Genomic DNA, 13905 nt, shown 5'->3' with positions numbered 1-13905 from the left:
TTAAAAAAAAAAAGGCAACATCTCTGAAGTGCAATATGATAAGCTATGCCTCTATAGCCCTACCACCTCCAGGTGGGGAAGCTAGGGTAACTTTAAACCCACTCCCCACCTTGATTCTTTGAGGGTTGCTCTGAGAGTCGTTAACTAACAGGCATTTTCAGCCTCATCCCCCAACAGGCAAGGTGGGGTCTGGCAGCCAAAAGAAGCCCTTGAACAGAGAAGCAGAGAAGGGAGGCACTTGCAGTAGGATGTCACAGGACCGCCCGTGGGAATGACAGAGGGTGGAGTCCCACGTAAAGTTGCAACATTGTCAGTGCAGAGAGGACACTTGGCTGTCTAAGCCTATTTGCTCCGATATACCCATCTTTGAGCCTAGACGTTAACTTTTAAAGAAATATTAAAAATACGGTGGCATCTGAGAAAAGATGGCATCTTTTAAAAACAGTGACAGTGGCTAGGTCATACACAGAGTGGCCCAAGAGTAGAGAGGGGGGAGCTCTGGCCAGTTAAAGGCCAAGACTCTTGGGAGAAATGACATGGTTCACAAGCAGGCTGGGAAAGGGAGATGCCGCTGAAAGCTGACGGGTGTGTTTCGTAAGCAGGGAGAGAGACTCCTTAAAGCCACGAGGACTTTTCCCTGAGCAAATGGCCCGCACTCCTCATTCCTTGAGAAGAGAGAAACAAGCTGTAGATATTTTCAGAGGTTTGATGTTTTAAGATTCAACGAGTACACGGTAACAAAAAGTGGGGCATTGGGTATTAGAAGTCAGCGGCTTTTAGTTGATTTATTTTCCAGAGGTAGCTGGACATAATTGTCTCGAAAATCATAAAAAGTACTTAGTTTTCATTATTTTCCAAGCAGACCCCTGAGGACAGGGGAAAGTAAGGGTTTGTTTCGGGGAGGGTAGAGTTCTCCTAAAAAGAGAATTCTGGAAGTCATCATAACATAATTAAACAAAGAGGAATACGTGCCAGACAAGAGTGGGTGGGGGCTGTTTGCTCTTTGTGGTCGGCTGCGGTGCGTTCAAGATCCCTAACCTAAGATGAGGCTTCTGGGCTCCCAGTAGGCAAGTAGCTACTCAGGAAACCCAGAGCTCCAGGAAGACGGGCGCAGGTGTCTGTCCTGCAGGTAAGGAGGCCCTTGCATCCGGAGGCCGGCTAGGCGAGACCGGAATCCTAACTCCGCGGCCTAGTGGCTGCTCGCTGGGATCGGAGGGCAGCACGCTCGCGCAGGAACCCGGCCCGACGGGCGCGGCTCCCACGCGCGCTAGCTGCCGCACCCGGCCTCACGCGCTGGCCGAAACCGCCGCCCTGCTCCTTCCCTACACCCGCTTCTGTTTGCCGCCTATTTCCTCCCATCCCACTGCCCAGCGCTGCGCGTCCAAACTAAAGAATTGACTCGTTTCGTTCTCCTAGGGGAGCGGGGAACGCGCGTGGTTCCCTCCCCTTGCACCACGGGTCGCCCTGAGCGCGGGCCCGGACCCGCGGCGCGAAGAGGGGAACTCATCGTCCGAGAGAGCCCCAGGAAGCCAGCATCTCTGGTCCCGGGATGCGTTTGTCCCGGATCCTCCTTCTATTTCCCGCGCGGCGCGCGCTCACTCCGGGGGAAGTTGGTTGCAAAGTTTCTGAATGAGGTGTGGGCTCTTGCAAGGGGAGGTCTGGTGCGGGCGCCGAAGGCGAGGACAGAAGCGCTTCTCGTGGCTTCTTTGTTCTGCTTTAGGGGACAGACCTGGTCAGGAGTCGTCGGGAGAGTAGGGGACTGCCAGCCGCGACATTCCGGACCCAGCAGGGCCTCTTTGCTTCCCGCCCCCTCCTTCAGGCATCTCCCCCACCCCTACCTCCACCTCAACCCCGGCACTGCTCCCAAGGCCACAAGCCTCCTTCCTTTATCCAAACCCATTATTTCCAAACTTCACCATCCCACTGAGGTCCCACGTCTAGGATGGAGAAAGAGGGTGGGGGCGATGGTGCGCTCTGGGGTACCTCCTGGAGGGTAGGTGTTTGCTTTGGAAAGTTTGGGGGTTTTCCTGTGCCCTACAAACTGCTGCCTCCGTGGGCCCCCATTCTCTTCCATTTTCCCCACCTCCTGGCTTTCCTTTTTTTTCAGTTCTAGTGAGATCTGTAAGAAAAATTAGCACTGCTCTGAGTCACTCAGAGAGCCAAAGCTGTGGGCCGCACTTGGGATGAGGGTCTAGGGATGGGGGGAGGTGAGGATGGAGTCCCCAATTCTGGAGTTCGAGGAACGACTGGTAGAGGACCTGAGGAAGGTCCGTAGCTGCTCCTGGTCTGGACACCTGATTTATCAGGCGGTGAGGGAGGGGATGAAAAGAGGGGATGCTCGGCTCAGATCATCCGCGCAGAGGGATACAGGATGGGAGGCGGCCGGGGACCCTGAGTCAGATTTTTGGGGCAAGGAAAAGGCAGTGGCGTAGGAAAGGAAACAGGCGAGGAGCGTTTGGCTCCAGGGTCAGAGAAAGCGCGGCCACCCAGAGCCTTGCCGTCTCGGATTGCGGTTCAGGCAAATTCTGGGTCTGAGAGGTGGGCTCGTTGTCCAGGTGGGGATCCGCCCTCGAGTCCCTGGACCTAGTTGCGCAGCGACAGCTGCAACAGGTACCCAGGAGCTGCTGCGCTTTGTCGTGAGGATCAGAGAGCTCTCCCAAGGGACAGTGTAGTGGGGGTGGGCGGGGGAGAAGAGTTTTCCAACACTTGGAGCCCCTCTGCGTTGTTTTGGTGTGTTGGGTGGAGGGGGTAAATCCGGGTCGAGGAACAAGGATGGAGAGCCAGGGTGCGCCCCACCTCTGATTGTGTAACCCGCCTGTATCTTCTGGGGTTGACCCTCTGCCCTTCGCATTTTGTCTACTGGGATGATGAAAAACTGACGGAAACTCAATGCCAAAGTGGATTGTTCACGTTGATTGGCAGGGAAAGTGCGAACAAAGAGGCGCATCTCCCGGAAACAATGATTTTGGAGATTTCCCCCCCCCGCAGACGTGAGCGGGTTGGGGAGGAGGCGGTATGGAGGGAGGGGACCAGAACCAGCATCTCCGGGGAAAGTTGGAGCGAGGTGGTGGGAGGATTGGGTCGGGTCGGGTGGCGTGGAGCTGGGGACTGAGCTGCCCGGCGTCTCGGAGGATCGCGAGCGGGGCGGGAGATGCGGGGAGGCAGGGGGCGGGGAGGGAGGGAGGGGGAGGGGAGAGGAAGAAGGGGTGAGAGGGAGAACCTGCCGCCGCTCGCCGCCTCTTTGTCTGCTCCGGGACTGGGAACAAAGGGGGGAACTCTGATGAACTCTCCTCCCCTCGCCCCGGACGCCCGGGTATCTCAGTCTCGCAACTTTGCCGCCGCGACTTTCTGCGCTGTCAGGCCACACGAAAGTGTCCGCGCGCTTCGCGGACTGCAACGGGGGGACGTCTCCGAAAAGTGGGACCAAGTGGGAAGAAGGTGAGTGGAGTGTTGTCTTGTTTACCTCTCTTATCCTGAATGCGCCCGGCTCCCCGCCCTTGGAGTACAGAGGAGTCGTCCAGTGACGAAGTTCGGTTGGAAAGTTGTACCTCCTTTCCCCCGCTCCCTTCTCTTTTGTTCTTTAACGAACTTGAACAGATGATTTCAGTTGTTCATTTTTAATAGGCAAAAGCCAATCAGGCATTTCTCTCAAGAGTCTCTTTCTGCGAGGAGCTGGGGTTGGGGGGAAGGGTACATCCAGGGGCATTGCCTCGCTTCCCCCCAGTTGTGTGCACACGGGAGAAAACACGCCGAGGTGGATGGGGTCTGTCCAGTCTCACCCCTCCTCGCCCGGACTTTGTCGTGCGAAAGAAAGAGATACGGAGCGGGGGTCGTTTCCTCGGGGTTTTATAACTTAACTGTGTGCGGAGCGCCCAGCAGATCTAACGCACAACGCCACAGCTGCAACAATAGAGTGCAGAAGAGGTGTGGGTCGGAGGGGTGTGGACTCTTGTGCTTGCGGTCCAGGGGGCTAGAGCAAACAGGTAAGAGTTCAGGAAGATTTATTCGCGGCTGGGGTAGGTGGGGGAAGCCACAGGTTCCCGACGGGCAGAGATGCAGAGATGGAGGGATGGGGCCTGGACCACTAGTTACAGAGTCGGCCATCCCGTGCGCCCATTAGTTTCACCACCCACCCGGAATAACCTCTGCTGCCCTTCGGATGCATCGTCACCTCTCTCACTTTACCCTCTTCCCCCATTTCAATGGGTTCGAATAGAAAGTGGAATGTGAGCCCTAGAAGATCCTCAGACCTCGCCCTCCGCCCGCCTTTTGTGTTTTAACCTTTTGTCTCTGTCTGCCACGCCCGCCCCGGAGAGGGATGGCTGTTGCTGCTCCTGCGGGTGCAGAGGCAGGGCAGCCTCCTCCGAGTTAACAGGCAAAGGGGCACTCCCTAACTTTGTTTCCCAAGTCGCTTCCCTTCGCAGTGCTTCCAGGTTGGTTGTTGCTCAAAGGAGGCAACCACTCTGCAACTGGTAAACATCTCCACCTTATATGAAATTTCTTTCAGCGCTTTCCCACTTTCCCACAAAAGTTGCTTATTTGGCCTGTCACTTGATTAATAGAAAAACATTTAGGGACAACAGTTGGGAGTTGGTGGAAAGTGGGCAAAGGTAGTATGCTTTAGATTTTATGATGTGTTGAAATATTAGGAATGTGTGGAACAGTCTTCTCGAATTCGACGATGCAAAGGTAGGTCATTATCTTCAGGTGTGTTTGTTGGAATCATTCCAAATACCAAGGTAATTTATCACCATCTCCGCTTTCCTCTCCTCTCCCCACCCTAGAGCTAGAGGCTTTCCTCATACCCTGGGACTTTTCCACTTTTCCACTTAGACACGACAAGTGAAACATCCAAACACAGTCTATTTTAACTTCTGAAAGTTATGATTCTGTATAGTGGTATCCATTATTTAAAACTTGCAGCGAGAAATGACTCAAGCGCCAGAATTACGTGCAGCAGTTTTGAGTTTTCTTGTTAAAGACTGAAATTGTTGAATGGTACGGCTACATTTTTTAAGAAACTGAGTACGTAGAATGGCTTGGAAGCTAACATTAATTAATTTTAATTGTACAGGTGTTATTGTTATCAGCATCTAGAAAGCATTACGCGGTGCATTGTTCTTACGGGATCTTTCTAAGAGTGAACATTCTGGAAGTACCAATACGTCATTCCTGGATGAAAAGTTGTCAAACTTCTGGAGTTACTTAAAAGTTGAAATGTTGGAATTATTTATGATGCCTCCCCTATGTGGACTACTGCAAGTTGACCCCTGGGAACTCTCCACCTTAAAGAAGGTACTTTTCTTTTTAAATACTCCGCAAGTGCTTCATTTCGGGGCTGGTGCAAATGCCAGTAGGGAATTGTCTAGTTATTTGGAGCTTTGCCTGACCAAAGTGATTTATGACTTCAGATTTCCTTGTTTTGAACTGGTTTTTATAGGTTCTTTTTCATTCGGAATGAGGATTTGGGTACGTCTGATGAGATTTTGTTAATTTTACAGTATATGCTTCCTCATCAGCACATACAGAATGTGGATTATGTTGTCACTGAGGAAAGTTATGTAACAATGACACATCCAATATGCAAATAACCTATCTTATTTGTGATTGGTTTTGCTTTTAAATACGGGAGTGAATGTTTCTACCTTTGCAGAACTATCGTGGTTTGCATTATTTTCTTTTCACTCTTGAAATTTCATTTTGCTCAACAAAATCCAAAAGGAGCCAGAAGTAAATGAATCCCTAATAACGGGGAGTCAGTGTGCAAGTACAAGTGCTAACAATGAAAACTCGTCTGTGTAACACCAACGATGCTGTACATTCGTTTAGTCTTTACGGTGCACACCAACTTTTCACAGCACTCATCACGAGTCTTATATTCTCACTTGTAAGCCTTACAGTTCATTGTTGTCTGTCTCTGTGAGAAAGCAGTTAAAAGTTCACACAACTACAGTTGGTCATACAAAAGTGTTTTGATACAATCTTTACTTTTCTTGTTTGCCATGGAAAGTGAGAGTTTTCTGTGTTTAAAATGCATTGCTTTGAAATGATTTAAATTGTAAGATTTGATTTTTAAAACGATTCAAGTTCTAGGTGGTTTTAAATGGTATAGATGGAGAGTAGTATCACTGATGTATCACTTTGAGAAATGTTAAGACCTGGTCACAGAAGATCATTGGGAATGGGAAATGTTTCCACCTGCTACAAGTGCAAAGCTATTCTGGTGTGCTGCTTTTTTAGTTGTATACACTTGGACAGGACACTTAATCATCCTGGACTTTAGCATATCGTCTATAATATGAAGGTTAGGTTAAAGAAACGTTAAGAAATCTTTTACCTTTAAGATTGTGTGATTTGCTGATTGCTTCTATAATGAAGGTGTATCCACTCTTGAGAAGTTTATTTTTAATTTGTTGAACAAAAGTGGAAAACTTAATGTATTTTAATAATTATTTTGTGTGAATTCTGAGCTCATGGACTATTAGTTCAGGAAATACATATTAAATTTTCTGTAAAGTATGCTCTTGGCAAAGTGTGCCGTATGGAAATGTCAAAGTTCCTCAAATGTATCCAACAGAAGTTTATTTGCTAGAACAGTTCTGGCGAGTAGAGAGTGCAGTATTATTCCTCATCGAGTGTTTTCCCTACGAGTGTCAGAAGTAAATATGTTTGAATTTGTTCTAGTGTCCACCCAGAGTGGGGCTGAGAGGTTTAGAAATAGACTTTGGAATGAAACATCTGAGTTTGAATCCCAGCACAGGCCACTCACCATGATGCCTTTGCCAGGTTACTCGATTTCCTTGGGTCTCTGTTTCCTGATTTGTAAATGGGGATCTTACAACTAATCTCATGGGGTTGTTATGGGGGATGTATTTTTAAAAAGTGTCTACCAGTATGTAAGAAAAAAACGTAACAGAGGGCTAAGGATCTCGAAACATATAATAAAAGGTACTATTATTGCCTTTCACAGTGAATTAGTGATATTTTGTTACTCCCAACTTTCTTTGTCGACTGCCTTACAAGTTTCAAACCACATTAACCAAAAATATTCACTGAAATATTCAAAGTCAATTTGGTTAGAATTTTTCACATATTTAAAGGTTTTTCTCTGAAAATGTGTTCTGCATATGTAAAGGTTTTCTCTGAAAATGTGTTCTGTTCAAGTCTTTTATCCAGTTAGGTTTAGATTAATTCATTGGACAAGTATTTGTTAAGTGTTGCTACACATAAGCATGTTGCCAGAGGTCGTGGCTTCATCTCGGAATTTGTGGCCCTTCTATTTCCTTACAGAAATTTCTGTGAAACGAGATGATAGCAAGTTTGTAGAATTAATTTACTGAACCTCTCTGTTTTCATTGTTCTCAATGATGAGTAGATTGCAGTATAGTTCAAAAAATGATGTTACTCGCTTTTCAGCGACATTATGAAGTGATGGTTCAGTGGTGTCTTGATGAGGAGATGAGGCACGATTGTGCGTTTTCAGATACTTGTCTTCGTACGATGGCCTTTAGTTAAGTAGAAAAACTTAGTAGAAACAACACTTAGAGGACTAGCCTGTCATGGTGAAATGAAGTTTAAAGTCCTGGATTTTCATTTTATGGATTTATAATGTAGCAAGATACGTTGCCTCCTCTGAGTGATTATTTAGTTTGATGAAAATTGTATTCATTTACCCTTAGAAGTTCCTGATGGGAATGTTAGGGTACTGCTTCTTCTCATTTCTAATCTACCAGCAGATAGTTGCTTAGAAATGATAACGTTATTAAGAAGAAAAATATGAAATAAGTTAATTTTTAATGGAAAAATATTTCCCCCCAGATATAGCCAAAGGTTTATGTTTGTGGATCCCCATCTATTTTAATCATTAGTATAACAACTACTAATATAATAACTTGTAATTACGGAGTTTAAAGTGATAAATTACTTTACATTTTTGTATATGATGCCAATTCTTAAATTATAACCAAATATACTTAATAACTTTACAGTAAGTATCAAATTGTATAGTCTTGGCTATTTAAAACTGTTCGTTGGTGCGGATTAGTTTGAATTACTGACACCAGAACAATCCACCAAGGTATTTAAACTTACATAGGAAGAAAATCCAAATATTCATCTGTGTCATCTAAAAATGATGAATACAGTACATACTAAGCATCTTATAAGTAAAGAAAAAAACCATTTATTTACCTTTGAACGTTTTAATAAGTCTAGGAGAGGATCACCTGAATATTTTGAGTAGTATTCCCACTTATTTATTTACTATGAGTTTCTTTAGGTATTCCCAAATCACTTTGATTCCTTCTTTACAGCCTCGAATTTGCTGATTTTAAAATGTCAGCCATGTCTAAGAACTTTGATGGTAGCTATGCTTATTATTGTTTAAGTTAAAGATGCTTAGAAATGTATCGCAAAACTATGAAACCTACTCTGTTCGATCATTCTTTCCATATTCATTTTTTAAGTAATATTTATTTAGCGGCTTCCATGAGCTGGGCATTGTTCTAAGCACTGAGGATACATAAGAAATAAAAATTCCTGCACTCTCAGAGCTTTTACTAGTGACAGTAAAATATATGTTGCGAGGCAGTAGTTGTTATTGAATAAAATAAACCCGGAAAGGGAGACAGGGAGTGGGAGGGAAGAGGGTGGCAATTTTCTTTCCTTATTTTTAAAAAAGATTTTATTCATTTATTTTTAGAGAGAGGGGAAGGGAGGGAGGAAAAGAGGGAGAGAAACCTCAGCGTGCGAGGGAAACATTCATTGGTTGCGTGTGCTCTGGCTGGGAATCCGACTTGCGACCTTTTGGTTTGCAGGATGACACCCAGCCCTCTGAGCCACAGCAGTGAGGCCAGGGGTGGCAGTTTTCAGTGGGATGACGGGGATGACCTCATGGAGAATGTGACATTTGAGGAATGCCATGAAAGAAGTGAAGGGATGAGCTGTGTGATATCATTGGGTAGAAGAGTGTTCAGGCAGAGGCATGGCGAGTGCTTGGTATATCGTTGCAAGGCAAGGAGGGCATAGTGGCTGGGGCAGAGTGAGCAAAGGAGATGGTGGTAGGAGATGAGGCCACAGAGGAAATGGGAGTATGGTGAGCAGATCACATGGATCCTTAAAGACCATGGTGAGGACTTTGGATTTTCCACTGAGGGATATAAGATTCCATTGAAGGGCTTAAACAATGACTGACCGGATGCAATTAGTGTTGTAACAAGATGACTGTGGTTGGTGGGTTGAGACCAGGTCAGAAGGTGTGCAAGGGCAGGAACAGGGAGATCGTTTAAGAAGCTATTTCAGGTATCCAATGAGAGGTGATGGCTACTTGGGTGAGGGTGAAAGTAGCACGGAGGTAGTGAGAAGGGGTTGAATTCTGAAGATATATTGGCTGGAGGATTTTTTGGTGGATTGAATAGGAATTATGTGAGAAAGAAGAAGAGTCGAGTATGATTCTGTGATTTTTGGCACAAGCACCTGGTCAGACCAAATGCGCATTAATGGAGATGAAATGGGATCTTGAGGTAGAGGAGACCAGAAGCTCAGTTTGGACACATTCATATTAAGATATGTTTTAAGCATCTTGGCAGTTTAATACACAAGCCTGGTTTTGAAAGAAACCTAGAGATACAAGTTTGTGAGTTGGAAGAAATTAAATGCTATTTAAAGCCATGAGACTGGATGAGATCACTAAGGGAGTGAATATAGAGAGAAAAGAGGTCTAGGCACTAGGCCTTGGGGCCCCCCTGAATTAGAATGGGGAAGATGAGAAGAGGCAGGTAAAGAATAGTGAGAAGGGGCTGCCACTGAAGTCGAAGTCCAGTGAAGCAAGTGTCTCCTGGAGGAAGGCAAGGTCATCTGTGTCAGGTGCTGCTGATAGTTTGAGCAAGACGACAATTGGAATAGATCCTTTGGTTTTAGGCCTTTGGAAGTCAGTGCGCATTGGTAGTTTTAACTAGGGTTCTTTAACACATGGTGAAAGATATCTTTTTCCAAATTTGTTTGGTCCCTTACATACCTTTATAACACAGGTGGCAAACACAAGGACGGAGGGCTGAATCAGACCCTCCACCTTGTTTCTACCCAGCCGCAGCAGCGAGCTCTGTGTTAACTGTTAAGGGGTAGTTACATTTATACAGTCCTAAAATTACATTCGGCCCTTTGAAGGCAACCGCGAGGCTGATGTGGTCCCTGGTGAAAATGAGTTTGACACCCCTGCTTTATAAAATCTTATCTAATATAACTAAAATTAGTAAGTACTTTCTTTCTTTATTGATTGATTTAGGGAGAGGAATGGGGGCAGGGAGAGAGAGAGAGAGATTCATACATTGATTTGTTGTTCCACTTATTTATACATTCATTTGTTGATTCTTGTATGTGCCCCGAACGGGGATTGAGCTGCAACCTTGGCTTACCAGGGCGGTTCTCTAAACAACTGAGCCACCTGGTCAGGGCCTACTCAGGACTTTCTAATTGATAAAATGCTTTCACAAACGTTATCTTAGAGTCCAAGAGAGATGGGATGATAATATCTATGTTTATCTTACAGAAGAAGAAATTGAGACTCAGAAGTAAAGTGATTTGTCCAAAGTCACCCAATATGAGATAGAGCTGTCTTTTAACTTCAAACTCTTTGCCATTCATGATAGGAGAGATAGGAATAGTAAAACTAATTCCAATATAATGTGATAGAGGTGATAATAGCAGTGTGTACAAAGTGTAGGATTATATCAGGGGAGGGAGGGATTATCTTTTGGAGTCACGGGAGACTTTCCTGAGTTAGGATATAAAAGATGCATTTTAACGTGTGGTCAAAGTCTAGGCTTGGAAATGTAATGTGCAAAAACACGGAGGGATGATAACCGGAATGTATTGGGGATGCTTAAGCCATTTGATTCATGCTGGACTTGAAGGAGAGTGGATGAGAGATAGGCTGGGGTGATGGCAAGTGCTAGCTCAAGCTTGGATTGAAATACAGTTTCTTTTAAAGATTTTATTTATTTATTTTAGACAGAGGGGAAGGGAGGGAGAGAGAGGGGGAGAGAAACATCAATATGTGGTTGCCTCTCATGCACCCCCTACTGGGGACCTGACCTGCAACCCAGGCATGTGCCCTGACTGAGAATCGAACTGGCGACCCTTTGGTTCACAGGCCGGTGCTCAGTCCACTGAACCACACCAGCCAGCGCTGAATTACAGCTTTAATAAAACAAATTATAGGTGCCATCTTAAATGACCCTCATATCACAAAAGATAGTTACACACAATGTCTCTCATGTCATATAAGATAGTTACACACAATCTAGTTAAAGATGCTTGAACGAATGTACATCACCACAAATACATTGTCTTGGTTCAGGCTGCTTATGAACACGTTTCCTAGTCTGGGTGGCTGATAAACGACAGAAATTTATTTCTGATAGTTCTGGGGGCTAAGCAGTCCAAGATAAAGATGCCAGCAGATTCAATGTCTAGTGGGGCCTGCTCACCAGTTCACAAACAGTGGTCTTCTTGCCGTGTCCTCACATGCTGGACGGAAAGGGGCTCCCGAGGTCTCTCTGATACGGGCCGGAATCCCATTCAGGAGGGCGCCACTCTGGAGACCCAACCCTTGCCCAAAGGCCCCACCTCCACGTGCCATGTATTGGAAGTTAGTTTTCAACGTATGAATTTTGATAATTTTGGGGAGCATACAAATATTTAGTTAATAGCAGATATATTTTCAAAATTCTTTTCTTCCTTTTAAAGCACATGTGAGTGGTATACCACTGCAGGGGCTGTGGTGACTATTTCTAGTCTGTATCCATCAGGATCTTCTGGCATCAAGTAAGGAAAGTGGCTTAAAAAGTAAGGGTCTATTTTATTTTATTTTTTAATTTTATCTATCTATTTTTAGAGAAAGGGAGGGAGAAAGAGAGAGAAAGAAACATCAATGTGTGGTTACCTCTCACGCGTCCCTAACGGGGGACCCAGCCTGCAACCCAGGCATGCTCCCTCACTGGGAATCGAACTGGTGTCCCTTTGGTTCGCAGGCCAGCACTCAGTCCACTGAGCCACACCAGCCAGGGCAAAAAATTAGGATTTTTATTTTATTTTATTTTTTTGTTTCACATTTTGGAATAGGAGCACTCTAGGACTGGCTAATTTAGCAGCTCAGCAATGTCACGGCTCCTGATTAGCTGACTTTCTCCTTCCGGTCTAGAGGGAGCTGCTGCAGCTTCAGGCATTACGTCTCCACTGGGGAAACGAAGATGAGAAGATAGAAAGGGTTGAATTATTGCCATTTATTTATTTGTTTTAAATGTTCTCTACTCCGTGATTTCTTTGGGTAAATGTACAGAGTTGTGCGACCTTCACCACTTTAGAACTTTCTGTCATCCCCCAATATCTCCTGTGCCCATTCGCAGTTAATGTCTGTTCCCACCCGACGGTCTCAGGCTACCACTAATGTCCTTTCTCTTTCTATACATTTGCTTTCTCTGGACTTTTCATACATTGATGGAATTAGTGGGGGGTCTTGGGGGGAGAGGGTCTGGCTTCTTTCTCTTACCGTAAAGTTTCTGAAGTTCATCCATGTTGCAGCACGAATCAGTATCTTGTTCCTTCTGTTGCCGGAGTAGCTCTATGGATATGTCACATTTTGCTTTTCTGTTCACCAGATGACGGATGTGTGGATTATTTACATTTTTTAGCTATCACGAATAATGCTGTTGTGAATATTTTTGCACAATTTTTTGCATGGACATGTGTTTTCATTTCTCTTGGATAGATATGTAGGAGGCAAATTACTGTGTTATGTGGTAAATTAAAACTTTTTAAGAAACTGCCACATTGTTTTCCAAAGTGGTGATACCACTTTACAGGTTTGAGGGTTCTGCCCACAATTTATGAGGGTTCCAGTTTCTCCACATCCTGGCCTTTTATATCTTTTTAAAAGTAAGGAAAACTTTCAAGAAGTCCACAGAAGTCCTTGGAAGGTGACTACAGAAGCTCATGACAAAATTCACTCACTAAAAAGGGAAAATGGGATTATTCTGAGATGTGTAGGCTGATTCACCAGCACCCTGGCCCATAATGCCCACTGGTGCCTGGTGTCAGAATGAGATTGAAGGGGAGTGGTCTTGAATACGTAACCCACAGAGTGAGCCGTATGTCCACGTGTCAGGCTTCGAAGATATCATTGATTTAAACAAGCAAAGTACAGCCAAGTTTATATGACAATTATGATTTAAAAGGTGGCCACAACTCAAACAGAAATAATCCGTTCTATTGAAATTCAGGTTATTCTCTGTTTATCCCATTAAAAATTTCTGAAAATTAATCTGTCCAAACAAATAGCAAGACAAGCACAGCCTTGGTGAGTGACTCTGGGCAATTGCTAAGCCCAGCATTCCTTTCCGATGAAGTACCATGTAACTTTTCTGGCATCCCAGTAACAGTTTTTTATAATCTTGGGTAAGTGTAAGTTAACAGCCACCAAATTCTTAAGATGTAGAAAGATATTTAGACAATGTTTAGTGCTGGACAACTTGGCAAAATAATTTGAGCTTGGATGAAAAAATAAATAAGACTGTGTTTTCATGGTTTTATTATTCTTTTATTAATTGTTTTAAAATATGTCTTTTATTGTGAGGTATAACATATATAAAGATAAGTAACACTGTATATGTAGGATATTGAAGCTTCTCACTGTTGCAAAATCCAGAACATGTGGGTCATGTTTGTTTCAGCAGAATGATGGAGTTCTGAATGATTCATGCTTGAAAAGTCCCTGAAAATCTGAATCAAAATTTTTGGTAATTAGGATGCATCAGTAGAGACTTCTGATAACTTAGCACAGTTACAGAGAATTGAGGTGGGAAATTGTATTTGAAATATTTCTTGTGACATTCCTGCTCTTAAAATTAT

General features: G+C 44.6%; 1 long non-coding RNA gene across 2 annotated transcripts in view; it reads left to right on the top strand.

Annotated features, from left to right (window-relative positions):
* The first annotated feature begins 3221 nt into the window (after positions 1–3221).
* The window catches only part of LOC128780469 (uncharacterized), a 346265-nt gene continuing 335581 nt past the window's right edge, over positions 3222–13905 (top strand). For both annotated transcript variants that reach the window (XR_011650987.1, XR_011650986.1), the window contains exons 1-2: positions 3222–3438; positions 5075–5295. This is a non-coding gene — a long non-coding RNA (uncharacterized lncRNA). The remainder of the gene's footprint in view (positions 3439–5074; positions 5296–13905) is intronic.

The sequence above is a fragment of the Desmodus rotundus genome, chromosome 3, assembly GCF_022682495.2.
Source record: "Desmodus rotundus isolate HL8 chromosome 3, HLdesRot8A.1, whole genome shotgun sequence".
NCBI classification, from domain to species: Eukaryota; Metazoa; Chordata; class Mammalia; order Chiroptera; family Phyllostomidae; genus Desmodus; species Desmodus rotundus.
This window is presented reverse-complemented; position numbering and strand designations above follow the sequence as displayed.